At 45.8% G+C, this 23,229-nt stretch overlaps 1 long non-coding RNA gene across 1 annotated transcript; it reads right to left on the bottom strand.

The window, feature by feature from the left end:
• Positions 1–1,846: 1,846 nt before the first annotated feature.
• Positions 1,847–16,430, bottom strand: LOC142591180 (uncharacterized). Its single transcript, XR_012830377.1, has 4 exons — positions 16,358–16,430; positions 15,319–15,500; positions 9,656–9,759; positions 1,847–1,945 (listed from the first exon to the last, which is right to left on the bottom strand). It is a non-coding gene; the product is annotated as an uncharacterized LOC142591180 (long non-coding RNA).
• Positions 16,431–23,229: the final 6,799 nt, after the last annotated feature.

The raw sequence follows: 23,229 nt of genomic DNA, 5'->3' as shown, positions 1-23,229 counted from the left end.
CCTTCCCCCCGCGCAGGGTAGCCAACCGGAACTACCTCTGGTTAACCTCCCTGCCTTTCTCTGCATTTTTTTTCTCTCTCTCTCCTCCGTTCACATCATTCACCCTTGCTTCACCTTCCTTCACCACTATCTTCACCTCCCTCCTTCAATCCATCACACAGAGTCGAACACCTCATGATTTTTTTACTGTTTCGAACTTCTAACTCGATCGCCGCAAAAAAAAAAAACAAAGGTAGCTTGTTGTCGGGATCGACCGTGTGACTTCGAGTTCACGGTTACAAAAGCACTGTAAGCTGATTGATGTGGAAATAAAGGTCTGATCAATAATTTTCCCCCGCGCGAATTCCTAATCGGTAGGGGAGCTTAGGATTATGTAGTGGGATTATGATCTATCTGATACTGGTGTGAGTGAAAAAAGTGAACATCGAAATCATGTTGTGTTCGTTGGAGCTAGAAAGAGTAAAATTTCTATCTACGCCCAGCGAGCCGGGTGAATATCTGTAAAGCAGCGAGTCATGCCTCCCTCTGGGACGGCCTCATGGAACGTGACTCCCCCATGCTATACCACAGTTACCGGCTGGCTTTTGCTGAAAATTTAAAGCAAATATATTAAGTAGGCGCGCCTAATTGGTTCCTTTGCGAGAGCTTGTGGAAAGGAGGAGCCAATCGCGCTCACAGATGTCATTGTTCTTTTATTTACATGGTCATTGAAAGCGAGTAAGTGACTGTGGTGTAAACACGAGCGCGTTTTGGGAAGAAGGAGCCGATTTTTTATTATCAGGGATGGACAAGGCCTTGAGAGCAGAGAGTGCTATACAGAGGTGGGCCCTCACTACAGCCATAACACTATATTGACGTGTAACAGCAGCCGATGCAGAACCTGTGTTTCTTGCTCATGATTCTCGCTAGTAATTGTAAGGTCCTGGGTTCGAATGTAGCTGCGGGATTTTTTTTCTTTTTTTATTGAGGTTGCCGCATTATTTTGCTTGTTCTTTTGTGTTGTGCATCACCACCACGCCTAACATGGAGGGCTCCTTCCAAAAGGAGCGAAATGACGTGTTCCGTAGTCCAGAAGAAGGTGGGTGGGAGCCTTAGGTTGACGCCGCTTTCGCGGCCGCAGACCAATGAATAATGGTCGCGTAGTCACGTTGTTACTGTGCGCACCCCGCATCCAGGGGCTAGCAAAACTCGGCGCACGTACCTTGCCATGTATATAGAGGGGCACCTTCCATTTATCAGCGAGGGGCCCGCTAAACTAGTGTATGGACTATTATGATGAACCCCCTCACCGTGGTGAGTGCCTATATTCGAGAGCGTGCCGCACATGCTCTGTGGCACGCTTGCTCTTCTTCTGCATCTCTTCATTCAGATCCATGCACCGCCCAATGTAGAAGACGGCACTGCTTTACTACTTAAAGAAAGCGTTTCAAAAAGCGCTATTACTGTGGTCTTGTGGCCTTAAAAAACACGCACTTATTCCGCCGCATCTCGTCTTCTCCATCGTTTCCAGAAACGACCCGGAGCCATTTTTGCAAATGAATATGAACAACAATTTTGTTTTAAAAGCGCGTCATCCTTAGGGCACGTCTCTTTATTGACAAATGAAAATTTGTATCGTTCTTCCTCTTCCTCCGTGGTTTTGTTATGTAAATAAATTTGCCTACGCGTGGCTCTCTTCTGTAGGCATTAGCAGGTCTTCAGCTTCTGCGCTACACTTGTGTTTGTCTAAATTCGATGTCTTCATTTCCTGCAAGAGTAAAGCCAAGTCATTAAGAGGCGAATTATTTTAACTGATGTAAATATTGTTAATTTAATCATCGACTACATGATACTACAATGCTTACCTCAAGTGGTGATTCGTCTTTGAGGTGCGTCCGTTTCCGCCATATTCTCACGAGTAAATCACTGCATAACTCCGGTTGCTCGTTTTTACTCCAGATTTCTCCTAGAATAATGAAACATTCATACGAGAATCATGTCGCTCAATGTTTCTATTGTACACATAAACTACAGGCGAAATATACCACGATTACGGTCTTTAAATCAGCCAGTTATAGGACATACAAAAGTAAGGCACCCTTATCAACAACCACAGGTAAAACAAAGATGTCTGGGTTGGCGCCCACGTTTACATCTAACTGTCAAACACGTAAATAATATACTCTATAAAGCAAGGCAAGCACTTGTCTCCTGCGTTCTCTTGGATTTCAGTTGCTTTTCGACTCACAATAGCTTGAACATCAATAGTGGGCCCCTTTTAGCCCTTTGTTCGTTGTAGCCTATCGTTGCTCTTAACACTACACGGAAATGAGAGCTCAGAATCAGAACCCCGAAACGTGACTTGAAAGAGTTCGATACCCTGCGACAAACGCGCAAACGGCGGCACAAGGTCAGTGCACCAGCACTCAGGTTACTGATAAAATAAAGGAACAAAGGGCCATATGAGTACACATCACACCAATGACGTCTCATGTCTGCATGTCAGGATTGCACAGACATCAATAAATGAAACTAATTTTGCAGATCCTAAAACTTGTCGTAATCGATCTGCGCGTAGCTTTGTGCCCAGTTGGCGTTGATTGCTAATATTTGACGGTGATGCTGATGACATACGACAACCGTGAGGTCATGGTAAATGCTACGATGTATACTGCACGTGCGTATTTCTACGGAGTGCACAGAACACACAGCGAGACTCGTTTGCTGTGGCGTTGTTGTTCTCTATGATTCGTAGCCTGCGAGAAGGTTATCACTGGCATTGCTTCACACGGCACATCGCATTGTGGCTAAGTGCTCGTTTGCTTGTGCATTATCGTCTTGACGCAGCGGAGCTTTAATGTTGCTTTCAGTGTGCACGTCCTGGGCCAGTTACCACCCATGCACAGTGTCTTTGTTTTTTTTTTCAGAAATAGCAGAAACGTGCCGTACCCTATCATGAATTTAATTTTGTTTCGCTTTATCCGCAACTTTAGCGATGTGTAGCAGCGTCTGTTTGTTTTATTAAAGGACCCCAAAGTGGCCACGCTTCCTGACGGCGCTGACGGCGCTTCCTGACGATCCTTCTATGCATACAAGCTGCCGCAAGCGAATACCGGCAGCCTTATTGTTCACCCGTCTACTGACGGCGTTGGTGGTATCCACTTTCCGTCTCTGGTCTCAATTTCTTCTTTAGCATTCTACCTATCTATTTTCTGGGCTGTTGTGCGTGAATATAACGGTAAGCGCTGCTGCTTCTGCAATACTTTTGCGGGGGCTCTAACAGCCGTTAGAGGGCATTGTTGCAACGGTCAGGCAGTCCCATAGACACTGTGGCGACGCCTAGGGAGCTGTCGTTGGACAGGTATAGTAGACTCCTCTCCTGTAGTCCTGCATTTTATGTACATTAAAAATGAGGTCAAACCTCCCCCCCCCCCCCCGACGTGCCGTGCCACACAGCAACAGCAGCAGCTGTGGTAGACTCGAAGAAAGTGGGAAAAGAAAGCTTCGCTCTAAAACAATGCAGGTAATCCGCACGTACTGAGACTTACGGAAAGCGAGTATTCAAATTATCTGCCACTATTCATCTTCTGCATAGCGTTTTTCAGCACAGTTACCTGCCTGCCATACAAGACTGACATCAAACGGAGACAACGAGCACGCGACCCGCGTGACCGCTAACTACACAGTTTCCGAGACGGGCCTATATTTCCAACAGCCAACATTTACTCCAGGGCCAGCTCACTTTGGCGTTGCCATATATCCAAGGTCAGCCACCTTTACGAGAAAGTGATCGAGATAACACCCCAAACATTGCTAAAAACGCAGAGAAAGGTTTTCGTTGTTATAGGCCTTAATTGTCAGTTTGACTGTCTATATTTCTTGCAATACGGAAACCTCTATTCTGTTTGTTGTATCACAGCCTATCTACCTATAGGCAGAGCCGGCAAATCTGTACGAATAGTAAATGGATGGTGCTAAGGTGATCTCGTGCGAGTGAAGTATCGCGGGGACGATTCGCACAGAAAGCTTCGCTATAATAACCAAACAAATTATACCGCCAAAGACGATACTTATCTATTTCGACGTTACTTGATAATATATTTTTAGTCAAAAATAGGAAAATGAACCTAACTACAGTGTCACACTGCTACTGTGTCTGCACATCCTGCGTTAGTTGTCCACGTAGACAAATTTCCACGGTGTTTATTTTTCAGAAATGGTATAAACCGATCCTTATGTACCTCGGATTTACATTTCTCCAGTTCATCGGAAACTGTTGCCATAGTTGTAGTAACCTTTTTTTATATTGAAGAGAACAGCAACCAGGCATGCTTCCTGACGTCGCCTTTTCCCTTTTCCGCCCTCCTGCCATATGTGCGAGCTGCGACGGGCTTCGAGTGGCAAAGTTCTTATTCGCTCGTTTCACAACGGGGTAGGTGACTGAATGTGTACAGCGTCCGGCCCTGCCCATTCTCTGCCTCCTTTTTCTACCTCATCTCTACCATTCTCTCTACTTCCTCTCTGGACTGTTTTGCATGAGTACGCAACCACGTTTACACGGATAGTTCGGTCACCTCTAAAGCTTCAGCTGGAGCAGTAGTAATTCCCCGAGAATCGGTCACCATCAATTTCAAGACATCTCACATTACATCATCGACGGTTGCTGAACTCGCAGCTATCCATGCTGCTCTGGAGTTTATTGGTGCAATTATTCGCATACATCCGACTACTCCACCATCACGCAATCGACAAGGGGCACAACATCATCTGCCAGTGGATACCGTGTCACAGCGCAATTTCGGGAAATCACAGTGCGGATGAGGCTGCCCGATCGGCCCACGATGGTGCCCAAATTATACCAATACCAGTGTCAAGAATTGATGCAGCCAAAAGTATTCGCTCCCTCGCACGCGAGCTTACGAAGAGTCTGTGGAACACAAGTGAATTCACGTACGCATGTCTCCACAGATTGGATCCACGTCTGCAACTCCGCCTTCCCCCGGGGTTACCACGAGCGGAAGCAAGCCTTCTGTGCCGCGTGTGGCTCGGCGTGGCATTCACGAAGTCCCATTATTTGCGCATTGGAATGGCCCACAGTCCTACTTGCCACATCTGCGGCTGCGAGGAGACGATTGAGCACCTCCTCTGTGACTGTCCGCGTTACAAGGTGCCAAGAAAAGTACTCGTGAACGCGCTTGAAAAACTGGACAATCGCCCCTTCACAGAAGAAAAAGTTCTAGGACAATGGTCTAGACGGGTTTCGGCACTCAAGGCCTCAATGACTTTGCTGAAGTTTTGAAGGGCATGCGAATTTTGCGACCGCATTTGAATGTTGCAGCGCGCAGCATCGAATTACTGTCCGAGTTTTTCTGTTTTTTTTTCTTCTTCTTTCTCATTTTATTCCCTTTACCGCTTTCCACAGCACAGGGTAGCCAGCCGGTACTTACGCTGGCTAACCTCCTTGTCTTTCCTCCTTTTTGTTTCTCTGTCTCTGTCTTGAATGAGTACAAAGACAAACGCTGCGGCTTCTACAATGCCTTCGATAAGCACCGACGCGAGATTACAGCAGTCCAGGTGGCGTTGGTCATACGCCTAGGGTGCTCTTGTCGGAAAGGTAAACGGGTCATGCTTATTAATGTCTCTTTTCCCCTCTCCTACACTCCTGCTCTCAACCACCTCCGACGGCGTGTGCAAGACTACAGCAGAAGCTGGAGCAGCAGCGACGAAGTCGGAGCAAGGGTGAAAAAAAGGGTCTATTAAAAGAGGGAAAGCGTGAAGCTCCGTCTGTGCTCGTGCAGTTCACGAACTGTACTAGTGCACGAGATGCTTTCTTGCCACGGTGCGAGTACGAGAAATGGTCTGTTCAGAAATAGGCATTGCACACAGCTGATCAGAACACGATGACACGTCATGCATTGTAGCGTTACCTCTGGTTACGAAATGCATCACTCACGGCGAAGCGAACCAAATTGCCAACAACTACAAATGATGTGTTGATGATGCCCATTCCAATGCGTGATCGTCACTAGTGCGAAGTTTGCTATAAGCACTCGGCGCTTTCAGCAACCACAATGCCAAAATCACGTGATTTGCAATGAACGTGTTGAACAGTGCGAAACCTTCTCGCTTAGTTACTTATACTTACTGTTCCAGTTGAAGCTACCGGCTTCTTTTGAGTTCCTTCTTTATAGAAAGGACTAGTTTTCCTTCACGACATGTTTGTTTACATGGTTTTCACCCTGGCCGCAGTAGATTCACACTAGTTGCTTCTAGGGCATGCGCACGGTAAGAAAGAGAATGTGTGCTATCAGCATTTCCAATAGGAAGCTTGACATCTTGAAGGTCTCGTTCTCTCAAACACAATTCTCTCGACATAAGCCGCGTCTGCATCAATGCGACCGCAGCGTACGTATCGCATTTCATGGCGCATCACGGTAATAAGAAGTTCATGTGGTTTTAGGCGCCAAACCCATGGTCTGATTATGAGGCACGCCGCATTGGAGGACTCCACAAAATTTGCATCACCTGGGTTTCTTTAACGGGCGCCTCAACCTAAGTACAGGGTTGTTTCCGCATTTTGCCCCCTACGAAGTGCGGCCACCGCGGCCGGGATTCGATCCCTCGACCTCGTGCTTAGCAGCCCAACACCATAGCCACTAAGCGACCACGACCGGTACCATGGTAATACTGCGCGACAGAGTTTCCATGTAGCGACTCCCCTTCTTCCGAAACAAACCGGCGAGTGTTTCCGGCCACTGCGTTTTGCCGGCGAGTGGAGGGCAGCACACGTCGGTAGCCACCTCGTGTTCTTGCCGCTCTCGATGCAATAAGCCAACCCACACACTTCAATCTGCCCTCTCCCCAGGCATTGTTGCAATTCGCCTTCCTAGCGCATTACCGTCTTACAAATGGATGCGATGCTCCAGAAATGCGATACGATGTGTCAATTGTCGATTTCGCATAAACGGGGATATAGCCTTCCACGGAAAATCGCCCGCTTGGAAATAGCACTTGCAGGTGCAAACTGTCATTTTAAATTAATGGGGTTATTTGCTAGTATGTGTGCCTTTTCGACGAAGGCTGTTTGTTCGGTACATAAACAACCTTTTCTTTTTGCTTTAATGCCTAAAGTTCGTAAGATGTGCGTTACCTAACTCCAAACTTTCTTGGAAGAACCTGTGAGACAGCCTCAGAGAAGGCGATGATGGGTACCGGCTAGCAAATAGGTATGATAATAATACAGTGCGCATGTAAAACCTCGCACACACTTTTATTTTTCCTTTATAAGAACTATATTTACCGTATCAACTTCCAGGTTACACCACGCCTCAACCGTTCAGTTTTATTGCAGCTAGAAATCCGCAGTCGTATATACGTATAATTCAGCTGGATTCTTTATTATATCAGAACCATTTCGGTATCTGTGATGCACTTCTTAACATGTTTAGAAATCCAGCTGGTTGGCGTAACCACGAAGCCACGAAAATCACGTCTTCTTTAAATATATACTTCCGCAAATCCGACTTGCGCACGTTGTATCTCAATGATTCAATAAAATGTTGCAGTGACTGTCACTTTGTTTGATTGATGCAGTCATTGTCAGAATTAATATATTATCAGCGTGTTGGTGGAAATAATAAGAATGATGATTTTGAATGCAGTCAACGTGTTTTGGCGCTGCGATTTTCGCACTAAGGCCCACAAGGATATCTGAATATTTATCCTCAGCTAACTAGCTAACTATGCATTCCTCAAGACAAGTGACACCATTTCGCAAAACAGGCAATAATATTTTATTATAATTTTATAAGCCGCCGAAAGGCAACAACTCTGGGTCGTAATCTCGGCGGGTGTCCCAGCCCACTAACCCGCCCGACGTGAATCGTTCTGATTCGAAATGAAGTTTTCTCACTCACTCCCTCACTCACTCACTCACTCACTCACTCACTCACTCACTCCCGTGATCGAGAGTAGGTGCAAGCATGTTCGCAACGGCACACCCCACCACATCACACCGCACCACGCCATACTGTGCACAGGTCCCTATGGACGCTGCCCAGCTAGAAGAAGAAAACCGGCTGAAAGCCGCATGACAGGCAGCGAAATACTCCAAGACAGAGCGCAGTGCCCAGCTTTAAAAAGAACGAATTGAATTGTAAGGTTCTACGTACTGGTTCTACGTACTATTGAAGTCGCTACTGAGCATGACAAGTAAAACGTCAGCGTACTTGAAGTTACAGCTTGAGTGATATTGTGAAGTAACATTAGGAATAACTCGAAAGCAATATTTTTTGTAACTAGTTTAGGCAGTAACTAGCGTGTGTAATGCGGTCCTGTACAAATGGCTGGGGGGCCAGAGACCGGATTTTCTTCTTTTTTGACTGGTTGCCCGGATGATCTCGTTTTGTTCACGCAACTTGTCCGGATGCTCTCGTTTGAGTGCCCGGATAACGGCTTTGGCGTTTGGCTCAAGGTCACTCGAAGGTTGCCTACAACAGAAGCTAAAATCATTTCATGCTTAAAATTAATCTGTTTACGCATCTGTGAAAGAGAGTTATGTGCCTTTGGTCCAAAGGCAGTAAACGAGCGCAGGCATTGAGCTTCGTAAAAATGGAACACTCTGCTTGTTTTATTTAACTTCAGATTGTAGTGCATCATCCTTTTGTTAAGAATTTTCTTTAGGAATTTAGCACGCGTCATAGATACCTAAAAATAAGCATCCCATTTGTTTTTTGAGCACGATCCGCTGGTCTTCCCACTATGCTAGCAATGTAACTTCATTAGAATGGGCGACGTGCGCTTGCTACCGAAACGCTTCAGAACTGAATAGAACTTAATTGACGGAATGAAGGAATTCGAAATACTCGTAAGTTGCTCATATTATGAAAATGGTATCAAACACATTGCACTTGTCTTGTTGGAAAATAATACTACCGGGATCGAAATGATGAAAATACAAATTTTGAAAGCGTTCTTCTTCTACCGCTTACTTTGGCATATGCATTCAGGTAGACAGTACCCGCTGCAGATAAGCCTTCTTTCGTCCACAACGAGATAAGATTTAAGGAAAAGTAACAACAATGCTTAGTCAAAAAGACTGAGGCTCTTACGAACAACGGCCGGAGAGTCTTTTACCTCGACCTCAATAATGTGAGCCGTCAGGTGAATTATACCTAAATCACCGCTAATGCCTGGAGGTGGCCTGCTTTTTTTTTTTTTTTGAAAGCACAAAATTTTTTTTCAGCAACAACTGAACAGCCGGGTGGCAGGTTTCCTTTAGATATGCCGCATATTAGTTAAAATGTTGTCCATGCTTTACCTTCACTTTCACATTTCTCATTTGAAAACCACAATTATGCGTACAAATAGTACAAACATCGCAACCGCGAAGTCATTCATAGACAATATGGGTGGTCATTTCTCTCCCTTCGATATGCTACCGATGGAAAGGAAGGTCAGCATAGCACTTACAAATTTTTTATGATACAGTACACTGCAATAAGCGGAGCCGAAGGGTCATTTCCAAGATTAACTTCCTTGGGCCTAAAGTGGTCGCTGAAGTTCACTAAGTATCACGTGAGCAACAACGTACCACTTTTTTCCCAACGAAGCAGTTTGTTGCCGTAAGAAAATGAAACCTATTGAATCATTGAGAGCAAACGATTACGAGCTTTACCTGTCAACGCGCTTACCAATACAGCAATGGCAACTGTTGCAAAAATACCAAGGAAACAGGTCCACAAGTATGACATCCGGAAGAAGTAGAACGACTCGTCGGATCTGAAAAATAAGCAGCACAGCTCGCAATAATCTTTCCTTCTACAGGCAAAGAAGAACCACGTAATATGTATCTTTTACTTTGCAAAAAATGACGTATTCTTTGCGATGTGGCGGGGCTTTGTTTAACTCAGAAAGCCCGAACTCCAATACGCAACAGGAAAAGTTTGGAGCGAGTGAGTGATCTGTTTGGATGAAATCAGAAATGTTGGCTACTGTTCCATCGTCAGCTTCTCTGCAAACAATAAATTGTCCAATGATTAAAGAATGATTACCTAACGAGATACGAAAAAATTACACCTATTCCATTCTGTGAAGATGGAATGGCTGCGGATGCTGAAGACAGTCAAAACTCTCAAACGAAAAGCAAAGTGTTTTCGCTGCCATTTTGTATTCACAGAGCGAACTGGTTGACATTTCTTGCTTCGCGAGTCTGGCTTCGTTGCTCGTTTGGAGGTGCCCGGGCTCATTATTGTCGTTTTCTTTCACCATCGCGGGAACGTTCTTCATTTGTTGTCGTTTCGCGCCAGCGCCGTTCACATTATCGTTGCTGTTCCCTCAGGCGCTTCTCGTACCGATGTCGTTTTTCTTCACGAAATACACGTGTCCGCCCCATCCATAACGGAGCTATTTTTACCGCCTATGCCTCTTCTGCTTATATACTGCGATAACCTTGACGTCACGGTATGGTTCAAGGCGAGCGTTCGAATCTGTTCCACATTTTGGCTTCTGCACCACTGCAGTGTACACGTATGGGTTTGTTAGAATACGCTAAGTTCGTTTCTGTTGCCGGACGCCGAAAAAAGTATGGAATGTTACACTCGCGGACAACTTTCAGGGCCAATGAAGGGAAAGCTACGGAAGCAAAGCCCGTAAAGTGAGCGCGCTTCGGAAAAGAGTCCACGGTTTACATCCACATTAGTTTAGGCTGGGGAATAGAAAAAATAAACACCTTATTAGCAACGGTTAAATAGAACAAAACATAGCACTGAGTTTACCTATTTTGCGGCTTTTCCCTTCCACGTCTGCACAAACGCGAAACCGTCGCACATGAAGCTGCGTCAATTCAGCGTCTGTTCTGAGCAACCAAAAGCACTGTCAAACGTTGGCGAACTACTTGGCGCAGATACACATGTGCAGCAGCCACGCGCCAGCAGCTTCGTTTTCGTTGCCACAGGATGTTGCCCGGGAGTATGCGCGTAGTGCGCGCCTATGGACGCGTCACTGGGGGCGGCCTTGCGCAGAACACACGGGAGAGGAGCCAGCCGGGGGCCGTAGTTTCTTGTGTCGCTGATAGTGCTTCTCTGTCTTCACGTTTTGAGAGCAAAATAGGCAACACCCTTCGCATGTGTGGGGTGGCCTAAGCTTCAAGGAATGTCACGCAAGAAATGTTCCAGGGTGGGGGCCTGAAATACCGGCGAAAACGTGCCGGCCATACGGTTCTAATCATTCCCCGCAAAGCCTCATCAGCGGGAGCAAAAATGGATCGTCGCTTCAGCTCTTGCTCTCATCCTTTCATTTGTCTCGACGGTGTATTTTTTTTTCCACTCGATCATAATTAGACGCGTCAGTGACGAAGTTGGTCTGCAGTGCAGCATGCGGTTTAAAGGCATTTCGCTAAAGTTCGGAACGCCGTTTGCTCCTTATATTTTTTTCCGCTTCTCTACCGCGTAGCGCTAGCTAGGCAGCACGACTGCACGAGCGCATTGTGTTGTATGCTAAAGCTACTGAAGTTTGGAAGAACTGAAATTGTTGGTTTTATGTGGCCCGGTAAATCCTCGCACCAGCTGTCGCGCACTGCATGTTTTTACATCTATTTTATGCGTGGCTTCGCACATGTTTAGCTGTTGCTTGTTGCCCCATGCATAACTCTTGTTGATTCTTTCGAGCCGCGAGGTTTCCACCTTGCCTCGTTTGTAAAGGGTATAAATCACGCTGTGAGTTATTGGAAGGATACCAAGGAAGTGCTTCTTTAACAGCTTTATTCTGTTCGCCCGAGGGCATCTCAGATATGGTGTTTTTTTTTTGGAAATGTGTTTAGAAAATAGGTAGTTCAGGGTGAGAATTGGCTAATAGAAGCAGAAGTAGTACAGAAGCAGTACAGCAGAAGCATGTGGTATTTTTGTTCCATTTTTCGCTGAAAATTTCGCATCACGTTTGGGATGTCATAACACCTCGATGCTGCCTTAGCAGACTTAACACGCCGAGTGATTTCTTGTTTCACAACGTTGTCCCTTCTTGTATGCGAATTTGCACTCAACTGAATTTTTTCTTATTTTGCGTACGCTGCAGAGGACTAAACCCGGCCTTGCCGCCAGCTCTCACCTACTTTGAGTGGCGCTGCTCTGCCTTTAAGCATATCATGTCGCACCTCTCTCTAGTGATATAAAAAAGTACTGAAACGTTAGTCAGACTTTAGCTTTGTACGTGTCCAAGCAGCTCCCTTGGGGAATCTAAAATTGCAAAAACTGCAGCGGGAACGGCAGTTCATCGGCGTATGCAGCAGAATTGTATCGGCGTGCAGCACTAACACGCCTTTTTATTAAGCAGTGTGTTTGGGTGACTTCGTTGACTAGTGCACGCGTTTCCATCAATAAATTCGCAATTACTCTTCTTGACGCGACTTCGACTGCACTTATTCGACGATGTCACATGTATTCATCGGCAGAAAAATCACAACGGCATATTCATACGTCGCATCGTGAGGATTTATTTGCACTAACGATGGGTGCTTATTATTGAGGTACAGAGGCAGTATTACTGCAAGGGTAGAATTAAAGAAAGTGATCGAGAGATTGCATTACTCACGAAAATTTATCGGCTAGTTAGTATGAGCTCCACTTAATGTAAATGGGGTTCATGGCGTTCGTTTGCGGGACGCAGCTGGCACGTGTGTGGACCATGTTTTTCCAAACACCGGTAACATCGTGTTCATACCCACTCTCACAGTGGTCAGCGTCTTCCCTACAGCTCGCAACACAGAAGAAGCAGTCTGGCACCCGAACAAAGGAGAAATCACAGCCATGAACTTCAGCCATCCTTGCTGCAACGCGTTGTCGTCTGCTACTGCTGCCGCGCGTACTGTTCGAAGCCCCCGCTAGGTGGCTATCAGTGGCACATCTATAGGCGGTGCACGAGGCGTATAGTGATTGCGGCTTTCACTGCAAAAAAACTTAACGACCTGTTTACCTTTAATTCTGGCTATAGTAAGAAAATCAGTAAATGAGATTGTGAGATGTTGCTAAAGTAACAATAATTAGTACCGCAAATAATTATCTACATGAGTTTACTCAGCTACTCACAAAATAATACTCGCTCGAAATGTCAAAAACGCTAGCTTGGTTTGGTGTTATGTGTTCCACGTATAAAGTGCCAATTGAAGGTATCAGATTAGCCTATCAGAAATGATGCGTCGGCCTTTGTGGGGTTAATGCTACAGATCCCAGCGTTTGAACTGGTCAAACGAGAAGAATGCTTGTAGTTGCTTGAGAACCTTCCACTGCAGCGTTAGCCTGAATGAGTTTTAGTGTGGACTCATCTGTCAAGCGTTCATATGAAAAATAGAATTGTACGCACCTGCTGGCTGCGCTCCGAGTATTCACCTTGAATAAGCAGCTGCTACGTAAGCTACTAGTTTACCAAGCATAACCATGTTTTCGTGATCCGTGGGATGCGATAGAATCCTGCGAAGCATCTCGATGGTAACCTAAACGCACTTTTACACAGCGTTCTCGAACTCCACTTCAGATATTAGCTGAGCAAGTACGTTGCATCCGTTCTCACATTATATTGACACGTGTACATTGTTTACGTTTTGACGGTGACTGTTTACCACTGACTAACAATGGCTCGGCGCAAGATGCGCATGCTTACATTGAAACTTTCTCCAATATTTTTGCTGCTTCTCTCTGTTTACGACGTCGACTGAACCTTGTGTAATCAGATTGCATTCGTGATGACAATAAGCCTGTACATTCTACAATACACGCGAGCACGGGTGATATTGCAGGAACTTAAGCCGAGTCATGTATAATAAATAGCCGACGTGTCTAATCCAAGGATCCGATTTTCGGCTCCTTGCAAGTGCAAGTTCACCCGAAAAAGAGTTAGCTTCGTGTGCCACAGTTTTTTACAATGTCAGATTCTTCACGGTCCCTACATCATGACAATATACAAGCTCACTGTATATATAATCATCACCCAGTGCCTGGAATAGCATGTCAGCAGAAGAGCCAGGCTAACGCCTCCAGCATATCCTTAAAGCTTGTTTTTCTCTTCTCTGTACAAGCGCTTTGAGATCGTCTTCTTCATGGCCTCTCCCGAACAAACATGAATATCTTGGAAGGGAGGGAAGAATAAACATTAAGGATATTGCTTATTCTCGGTAGAATTCATCAACAGCGGGTACATAACAGAAAGCAGACGCCTCGCCTCGCGCTACCAGTTTTACAAACGCAGAAGTTAAATCGCTCTCTAGTTTGATATGTTCGCAGAGTCACCGAACACTCTCTGCCTGGTGCTTATTCCTGAAGACACCTTTGTTTTACAATTTGTAGTGGTCATTCCTCATAATTTTACCGCTTTGGCTTGACTGTCTACGGAATCATACCCACCCTGCTATGAAATTCACTCCCCTGGGCCACATGACCTTGATGGCGTGACGACGACGTAATCAAGACGAGGTTATCCTGAAGAAGAAAGGACGCCGACCTCGGCACAACGAAGGCGGTGCGATAAAACTGGGCTGGTAATTCTGAAATGATGACAATGGTATAAAGACGGCAGCGTGACGTAGACGGAATGACGAAAACGGGATGACGACGGATATATGACGACTATGGCGTAATGGGGACAGTATGACGACGATAGCGGGACGGCGACGGTACGACAAAAACTGGGTGACGAATCTGGAACGACGAAGACGGCATCACGGCAACGTTATGATAACAAATGCATGATGATAACGACTGTACGATGACGACACAATGACGAGAATGGGATGAAAACGGTGGTATAATCACGATTGAAAACAGCATAATTATGTTGGAGTCACGTAGAAGGAACGACGTCGATGTAGCCACTGAAGGTGTGTATGACGACGAAGGCATGCTTAGAATGGGATGACGATAACTGTCTGAAAACTAAGGAGCAACGACCACGGCTTGACGAGAATGGGATGAGGACGATGGTGGGACGACGACGGCATGACTAAAGTCAGATGACGAGGCTTGAATGACTACGATGGAACTACCACGTAGGCATCGTGACCACGAGGACATGCCTAATGGTACAAGCTAGCAGAGAACCTTGGTATCTTAATTGGAGTATGAAAATAGATAGATAGATAGATAGATAGATCGATAGATAGATAGATAGATAGATAGATAGATAGATAGATAGATAGATAGATAGATAGATAGATAGATAGATAGATAGATAGATAGATAGATAGATAGATAGATAGATAGATAGATAGATAGATAGATAGATAGATAGATAGATCCAAAGTCCAGAAATCGCCAAAAATACAAATCGCATTAAAACTAATATTTAAGTCAATACCTCGGAAAATCGAACGAGCTGCTTATGTTGAATATCGTTGACGTTGAAGTATGGAACGAGACGTTTCCAGGGCAGCACTCCAAGGAAATTGGCATTCTGGGTGGTGGTGTGCTTCTCTGTATTGATTTTGCCCCATGCCATATTTGGACGATAACCACGACTATGGTCGCCACACCTGCACCCTAGAAGAAAAAGGCAGTATAATTCTGCGGATCGGAGAGGTCCGGTATATTCAATAATCTGAAGATCATTCTGTTATGAAATTTCGTAGTGCCACTCACTCAAAAAGCACTCGAAGCTTATCAGGCAATGGCACAGACAGCTGCGGCAATATCAAGGAGGAACATGAAATATCTAAATGCATTCGTATGAACTCTATTTCAATATACCATTCAAATCATATGATTTTGGGCAAGGACTCACAAAAATAGAGTTATTATTTGACAGTCATTCAATTAGTGCAATTCTAGAGAACTGCTATAGCGCTTCTGTCGATTACATAATGATGTAACAAAATCTACACAGCTTCAGTGTAAGAGGACATCTAAAAAACTTACTCAGCACAGGCATAAACGTGCTTCTTCAAATAATGTGGTTATAGTTTTGGTTATGCGCGGTTTTATCCGCACTGGACAAAAGCAGTGAACCCCCCTTGCCCCCCCCCCTTTTGTTCACCTTTTGCGAAGAAAATACTACCTGCCTGATTTACACATTTGTACGGTACTGGTAGTCATTGGCTACATTGCTGAAAAAAATGATTGAAGAGATTTGTAATGAAATAGCCACATTATTTCACAACTTCGGTGTTACGAGGAACCACACTGAAGGCATACTGAATATACGTTGTCGCTTTTATGTGAAATCCCCATTTATTCATCAATAGGACGCATACCTTTATTTAGCGTAGCAAATGTTTCCGAGTGGCAGTGCGTAACTTCTAAGTGCCAATTTTTTTTAAACTTCAGTACCTACAACAAGTGTAATTTTTTATACGTGCTCATGCGGTCCTTCCTGTTAGGTGCTTACAGCAGCTACTTACCTTGGAGTGTACAAACGGAAATAGTATAGCCAGTAGACATAATCCTACATAAGGCGAAGTCAGGGCTCCGTTTACCGTCAGAAACACCTGTTAAGAAAAAAAAAAGCAAGCACCATCAATACTTCCTCAAAAGGCAGAGTAGTTCATAAAAACTTGTAAAAACATGCAAAGTCATACGCAGTTGTGACGCATCATCGTTCTCGATGCTGAAAATCGGTCGAACAAATACTGCTACAACCACTGCAAAGAAAAGCAGCGATCATCAGGACAGTTTCCTTTATCAGTGCTTATGTACGCGCAGCTCCCCTGTCATGAACGTAGAGGAGAGATAGCAATGCGTTAGGGAAAGTCAGTTGGGGAGAGTGCGCCGCGTGGATAAACGTACTAACGGAAGCAGCTGCTACAATAATGAAGGCAAGTCTCCTTGTCGAAATGTTGGCTCCAGAAACATTCCCTGTGCCACTGCTGCTGATCATTTCGAGCTTCCATCTCCCAATTTCTATCAAGAGTTCTTGAGCAAAATTCGATTTGGAAGCAATCATCAAATCCGCGCTAAGAACCTATGATTTGACATGCTAACTTCATTTCTCAGTTCTTCAGTTGTTTCTTCCCACCAGCCGTGGTTGCTTAGTCGCTATGGCATTACGCTGCTAAGCACGAGGTTGGGTTGCATGATCAGATCCTGGGTGCTGCGGGCGCATTTCAATGAGCATGAAATTCGAAAATAAAGCCCGTGTGCCATGCATTTGAGGGCACGTTAAAGACGACCAGGTAGTCGAAGTTAATCTGGAGTCCTCCAGTATGGCGTGGCTGATGATCAGATTGTGGTTTTGGACGATAAGACCTCACATTTAATTTGTTGCTTGCTTAGATTTTACCATTTCTTGGTTAGACTAAGAGTGCTGGTTAATTCTGGCATTGAACAATGATGTAATGCTGTCCAGCCGCAATCTCGCTAATCAAGTTCAGAACCGCAACCGCATTGTCTTTCGATGCCTTGCATTACAAAATTTTCACATAATCGGCAGATTATGTTTATGGCTTAAAGAGCTGCGTAATGTAATTTTTATGTGGGAAAGTAAGATTTTATTGTAAAACTAACGTCATTTAGTTGTCCTCCTGTGTTATTCCGGAAAAACGTTAATCCAATAAATCTAGGGGTGCTCGGATATATACCAAGCCTTGACTACCACCTGTAACCTCTACCGCCTAATTTGTAAACTCAAAGCGCAAAACCGCCCAGACTGACAAAACAACTTGCTAAAAAGCTGTGGTGCAAAATATCGTCTTGTAGACATTAAGTGCCCATAGACGTATGCGATGCATACAAAGGCAGGGAGGATAACCATAGATAGGTCTGGTTGGCTACCCTGCTAGAGGGGAAGGGATTGGGGGTGGGGGTAAGAAAGATTGGGCGGAAAGGGAGCGAGAGAGTGAAATAGAGACGAGTATGAACAAACCGCATGCACTATACAGCGCTAGCGGACGGGGTTCCTAAGAGAAACCTTTAGCTTGAGCCCAACTCCGATGCTGCCTATTCAAATACGTAAAACGAAAAAATGCATTCCTGAGATAACCCCTCCGCCAAATATAATGAAATCTGTTGCATTTGAAGGAAACCGATAAATTGTATTGACCGTTGCAAGCGAATTGATGTCTTCCGATTTTTTAAACACTGCAGCAGCAGAACTCTTGAGCTTGACTGAGGCATGTTGTCAGATTCAGTGCATAGCCTGTAATGGCCCTTCCGCTTTCCTTTTCTGACGGCCGCAGTTGTCAGTTGTACTTGCGATACGGTACACACGCCACAATGGTGTTGAATGCGTTTAGCAGGCGTGAATTGTGTTCGCAAGTAGTACTGGTGTCTCACAACTGTTTTCGTAAATGTTGGATCTGGCTGCTTTGCGCGCAGGCACGCAGGATGGTCACAGGAAAGCCGCATCAGGTGTCGAATGTATCCTCTCAGCGTATCTGCATCAATGTTGAGAGTAAGAATATAATCTCTCGCAATGGTCACTGGCGATAGAAATGTATTGGGCGACGAAGGCAAGGTTCTGGGGGCTTCGGCTCGCACATTACCAGTCTGCAGAGATTTGTCGTTGAAGTATTTCCTAGTATAGGTAACCTTAACGCTAAGAAGCCCAAAAACGTAACCATTAATTACCGGTATGATTGTGAATGTACACTGTCCAACTACAGTAATTTTTGCGAGGACAGCGTATAAGCTTTTGGTTCGGCTTTGATATCAAACAGACGACGTTCTTCGGCGGAAAGAATTTGGGCCTTGCGTACTATCGAACAGAAATTTGATGCTCTGCCTATACTCCATGACGCTTCTATTACTAAAATTCTGGGCAGAAACCTGGGCGTTAACAAAGAAGCTTGAAAAAAAGTTAACGACTCTGCAACGAGCGATGGGACGAAACATGGTAAATCTAACGTTAGGCGAGAAGAACACAGGGATGTGGATTCGAGAGCAATTTGGGGTAGCCAACATTCTAGATAACATTAAAAGGAAGTGGAGTTGAACAGGCCGTGTAATGCGCAGGCCAGATAACCAGTGTTCTGAAGGGTTTAGAATAAGTGCCAAGGGAAGCTCAGCCTAAGATTGCAGAGAAATAGGTGGTGCAATGAAATTAGGAAATTTGCAGACATATTATAGGGTCAACAGATACATGGGTAATTGGAGATGACTAGAAGATGCCTTTGTTATGCAGTGGCCTTCTATATTCACTCGTGTGCCTATTTATTCTTTTCTCGGGGACTGCATTTCACCCGCTAAGAGTTATTGCTCAGCGCAAGACGCACCTGCATGAATGGAACGTACTCGAATGCTAACATTGATCCTCTCTGTTGTGTGCGTTCTCGCCGAGTGTTTTGTAATCAGAGTGTATGCGTGACATAAATTGTGTATTATTGTCCGATAGGCACGCGGGCACCAACAATTACGCTGGCATGTATAAAACTTGACACCCTTGACTGGCAATTCCGATTTTCATCGATCGCTTACTGTGATCAGTGCTATCGTTGTGTTTTGAATGTCACTAGCTTTTGACGGCACAAGTTCACCACACAGAGTTACTTTTGTGATACAGAGTTTTTGCTACTGTCTTCTTCATCGTCACTACCACGTGACATCTAGTGGAGGCGCGTATGCGTTCATGTACCGAACACAGCGCAAAGTTGTCACGTAAGCCCAAGCCACGAAGACAACACCAGCGTCACATCGGATAGTCGAGCTAGCTGCAGACTATAAAACATGTCCCTGAAGCACAAATTTCTAGCCGAGACTACCACGAAAACTCAGTCCGCAGCCACGATGACGGATGCGGCATCCCCCATAGCCACCATCCTGCTATAGCCAAGGGACACCTATATTCCACGAAACCTTGTCTGACTGCCCAGAAACCTGGCTTGAGGCTTTAAAAAGGATCTCGACATTGAACAACTGCAACGCTGAGAAGTTGCGCCATGTATACTTCTACTTGAAAGACGTCATCGTGGTTTGAAAATCGAGAATGCATCCTAACAACTCTGAGCCATCCAGCGAGTCGAGCAAGCCGTCTCGAGACATGGTCTCTAAACCGCGTCCGCGGCGGGTGCCCAGACGCACTAAAAGGACGCCGGACACGAATCTTATTGATCTGATAATAAAGTTTACGCTCTCTCTCCTCATAGCGTGGGTCTTGTTTCGTATAGGATTCCTGCAGACAGACCTTCACATGTGTCATGCACGAAGAGCGAACTCAAGCTCGACAGGAAGCCCGTGTGCAGCTACCAAATTATAATGTCGGGATTTTCACCAAGGAAACTACTCGCTTATTCCGCCACGCTAAGCACGGCATAGCCGAACAAGGTTCGTTTTCTTGTGCGTGGTGTAAACGAAAAGCCCATCGCCGGTCTGATGTGCAACTCGCCGGTGACCGAAGCCGCGTTTCTGACATAGGCGTCGCCAGTTCAGAACGCAGTGGAAATTCAGCCGCCGCTTGGATCCACACAGCTCAGAAGGCAATGCTCTCTGCTGCAGCAACCTGTGGGAAACCATGAAGTTCATTTTGCACGAAAAATTACTGAAAATGCTACCATCACTCAAACCTCAAGTGGGATCCATCGCCGACATCGTTCGTGAAGCTATTTATCAGTAACCAAGAGTTCCTGAACAACGACAGCCTCAGCCAGAAACAATGACCTGTGTCGCCGTTGCGCACAATCACATTCCTCCACTGCGCCACAGCTACCTCGCCCCGCCCGCCCATTGGCCCGTGAAATGCTCAGAGGAAAACAGGCACGTGTCATTTCCCCGACCACTGCCCGCTGTGCTACCACGGCGGACAGTTGGTCTTGTCTGCGGCGTATGCACATACCGTCAGGTGGGACCGCAAGCATTCATAATGAACGCGCCATACCTGCGGCAAGCGGAACGGCCACGGTATAATGCCGACTACCTGGCAGCAACTGAGTGTCGCGACGATCCTCCCGTTGGCCGTCACCCGACCACTACCTTTCACCACAGCGACGACCATGAACTGGCCCAACCTGTGGTCGACCAGTTACCCCTTACCTGGAAAACTAAAAGCAGCAACCAATGGCGGTGAAGTTGCTGTTCGTCGAAATGCCGGAGATCCTCCGCCGACGATGACGACGCTTCAAGAGTTAACTCGACGGCGAAGCAACGGCTTGCCGCCATCCAAACGAAGCATCGAATCTAAGGCTATGCTACCTAACGATGACCTGGATACGAGACTTAGAAACAGCGGGATAATGCGACACAGCCGTGACCCGGCACCGCGACTAGCTGCAACGCAAGTCAAAGAACCACCAACCTTGACGTGCTTATCGGTGGCCACACATTCTCAGCTTTATTGGACACAGCAACCGATTACTCCGTCATAGGTGTACCTTTCGCCACACAGTTGAATAAAGTTAAGACAACATGGGAAAGCCCTCAAATGCGGACAGCTGCAAGACACCTGCTAACACCGACCGCAATCTGCACAACGAAAATTGCCGTTCGTGACGGCACTTACTCTGCGGCCTTTGGTATTCTGCTACGGTACTTGCGAGTCGTCATTCTCGACATGAATTTCCAGAGGCAAAACGGCGTGATCGTCGACCTTAGGTACAAGATGATAACGCTATCCGAGGATCAAGCCATACCGTTGGAGATTTCTCTGCGTCACCCTGTCCTTAGGGTCCTGGAAGATTAACATTATCACTGTTTGAGCTGGCGCCAATATACGCGCACAGACGCAGAGGCGCCTTCGAGGTAAATCAACATTTATTCCTCAAACATGAAACTTCCGTCTCAAGAGGAATCACTCGCTTGAGCAAAGGAAAAGCATAAGTAAGGCTTACAAACTTCAGCGAAGAATTTAGGCGCCTGAGGGCACGAAGAGTGCCTCTATAGAACCTACAACAATAGGCGGTGTTACTGAACCCGCCTTCCATATCAATGCGAGTCTTCCCAGGTATAAGCAATAACAGCTTACAGGTCTCCTCGTGATTATTGAGTGCTTCTCTTCATTATGAACGATTCTAGAAAGACCAGTTGCATCGCGTAACAAACGAAGAATGCGCTCGACAACCCCACCAGTTTCCTTAACCTGTTGCGACGCGAAAACGTGAAGCTATGGGGCAACAAGCCGACGGGATGCTGTGCAATGATATGATCCAGCCGTTGAGATGCCTGTGGTCATCGCACATCATTCCGTGAAGAGTAAGAATGGAGCTCTGTGTTTCTGCGTCGATTACTCTCGCGTGAACAAAATAATGAAGAAGGACGTGTACACGCTCCCATGGATAGATGACGCGTCGCATAGGCTCTCCAATAGGAAGCATTTTTCGTCCATGGACATCAACACTGGCTATCGGTAATTGAAAGTCGGCGAGAGGGATAGAAAGAAGACCGCCTTTATAACGCCAGATGGCCTCTGTGAATGGAAATTCGTGCCATTTGGCCTGCGCTCGGCACCCGCGACTTTACAGGCCAGCTTGAAATGGCAGACCTTTTTGATCTCCTATGAAGACACGGTTGTCTTTGGGTCAAACTTTCACGATCACACTAATTGCCTTTCGAAAGTACTAGAGGCCATCAAGTTCTCTGGGCTGACCCTGCGCCGGAGAAAGGCCTCTTCGCTTACGAAGTTTTCCTGATCCGCAGAAAAGAGCTGCCGATGCAAACTTACGTCTCGTCTCGTGCAAACTTACGTCTCGTATCCAGGTCTTCCGCAGCTCGCCGACAAGGCAGTGCGCAAGTTTCTCGGTATACGAGCCTACATTAGGTGCCTTTTCAAGAACTTCTCTCGAATCGTCGCGCCTGTGACTCTTCCGACGAGATCTGACGTAGAAGTTCGGTGGGAAACGTGGAAAGTCGAGGCATTTGAGGAATTAAAACGATGACTGCAGTTACGGCCAGTACTCGCTCACTTCGACGACATTTCCTTCGGTCATTGGCGCTTCACTCTCTTCGTTTCTTCTGTCCCTTTTCAAGAAATGTATTTTGCGCCACAAAGTATACCTAGACATTTCCTTGGTCTTCGAACAAAATCACGTTTGTTGGCAGTACTCCCCAAGACCATCGAAGCCGTTGTTAAGCTTTCAATCCAAGCATTCCAAAGTAGTAAAAAACGGAATTTCTATGTAGTGCCTTAAGTCTTCTCTCATCAAATCATGCATGCACAAAATGAGCACCAGTGTTAATACGCAGGTCCGGCGCCTATTAGAAGCAGGTTATCCTAGTGTAGCAGTGGCCACTGTGGCTGAACGCCTAAATAAGTTGGTTTCGAACAGGACGGACGTGATTACAGAATGCAGTAATAGCAAAAAAAAGACTAGTGGCTATTCCGTACATTCATTCAGTGTCGTACAGGCTT

The sequence above is a fragment of the Dermacentor variabilis genome, chromosome 8, assembly GCF_050947875.1.
Source record: "Dermacentor variabilis isolate Ectoservices chromosome 8, ASM5094787v1, whole genome shotgun sequence".
Classification (NCBI taxonomy): domain Eukaryota; kingdom Metazoa; phylum Arthropoda; class Arachnida; order Ixodida; family Ixodidae; genus Dermacentor; species Dermacentor variabilis.
The sequence above is the reverse complement of the archived record's forward strand: the minus strand, read 5'-3'. Positions and strand labels throughout refer to the sequence as shown.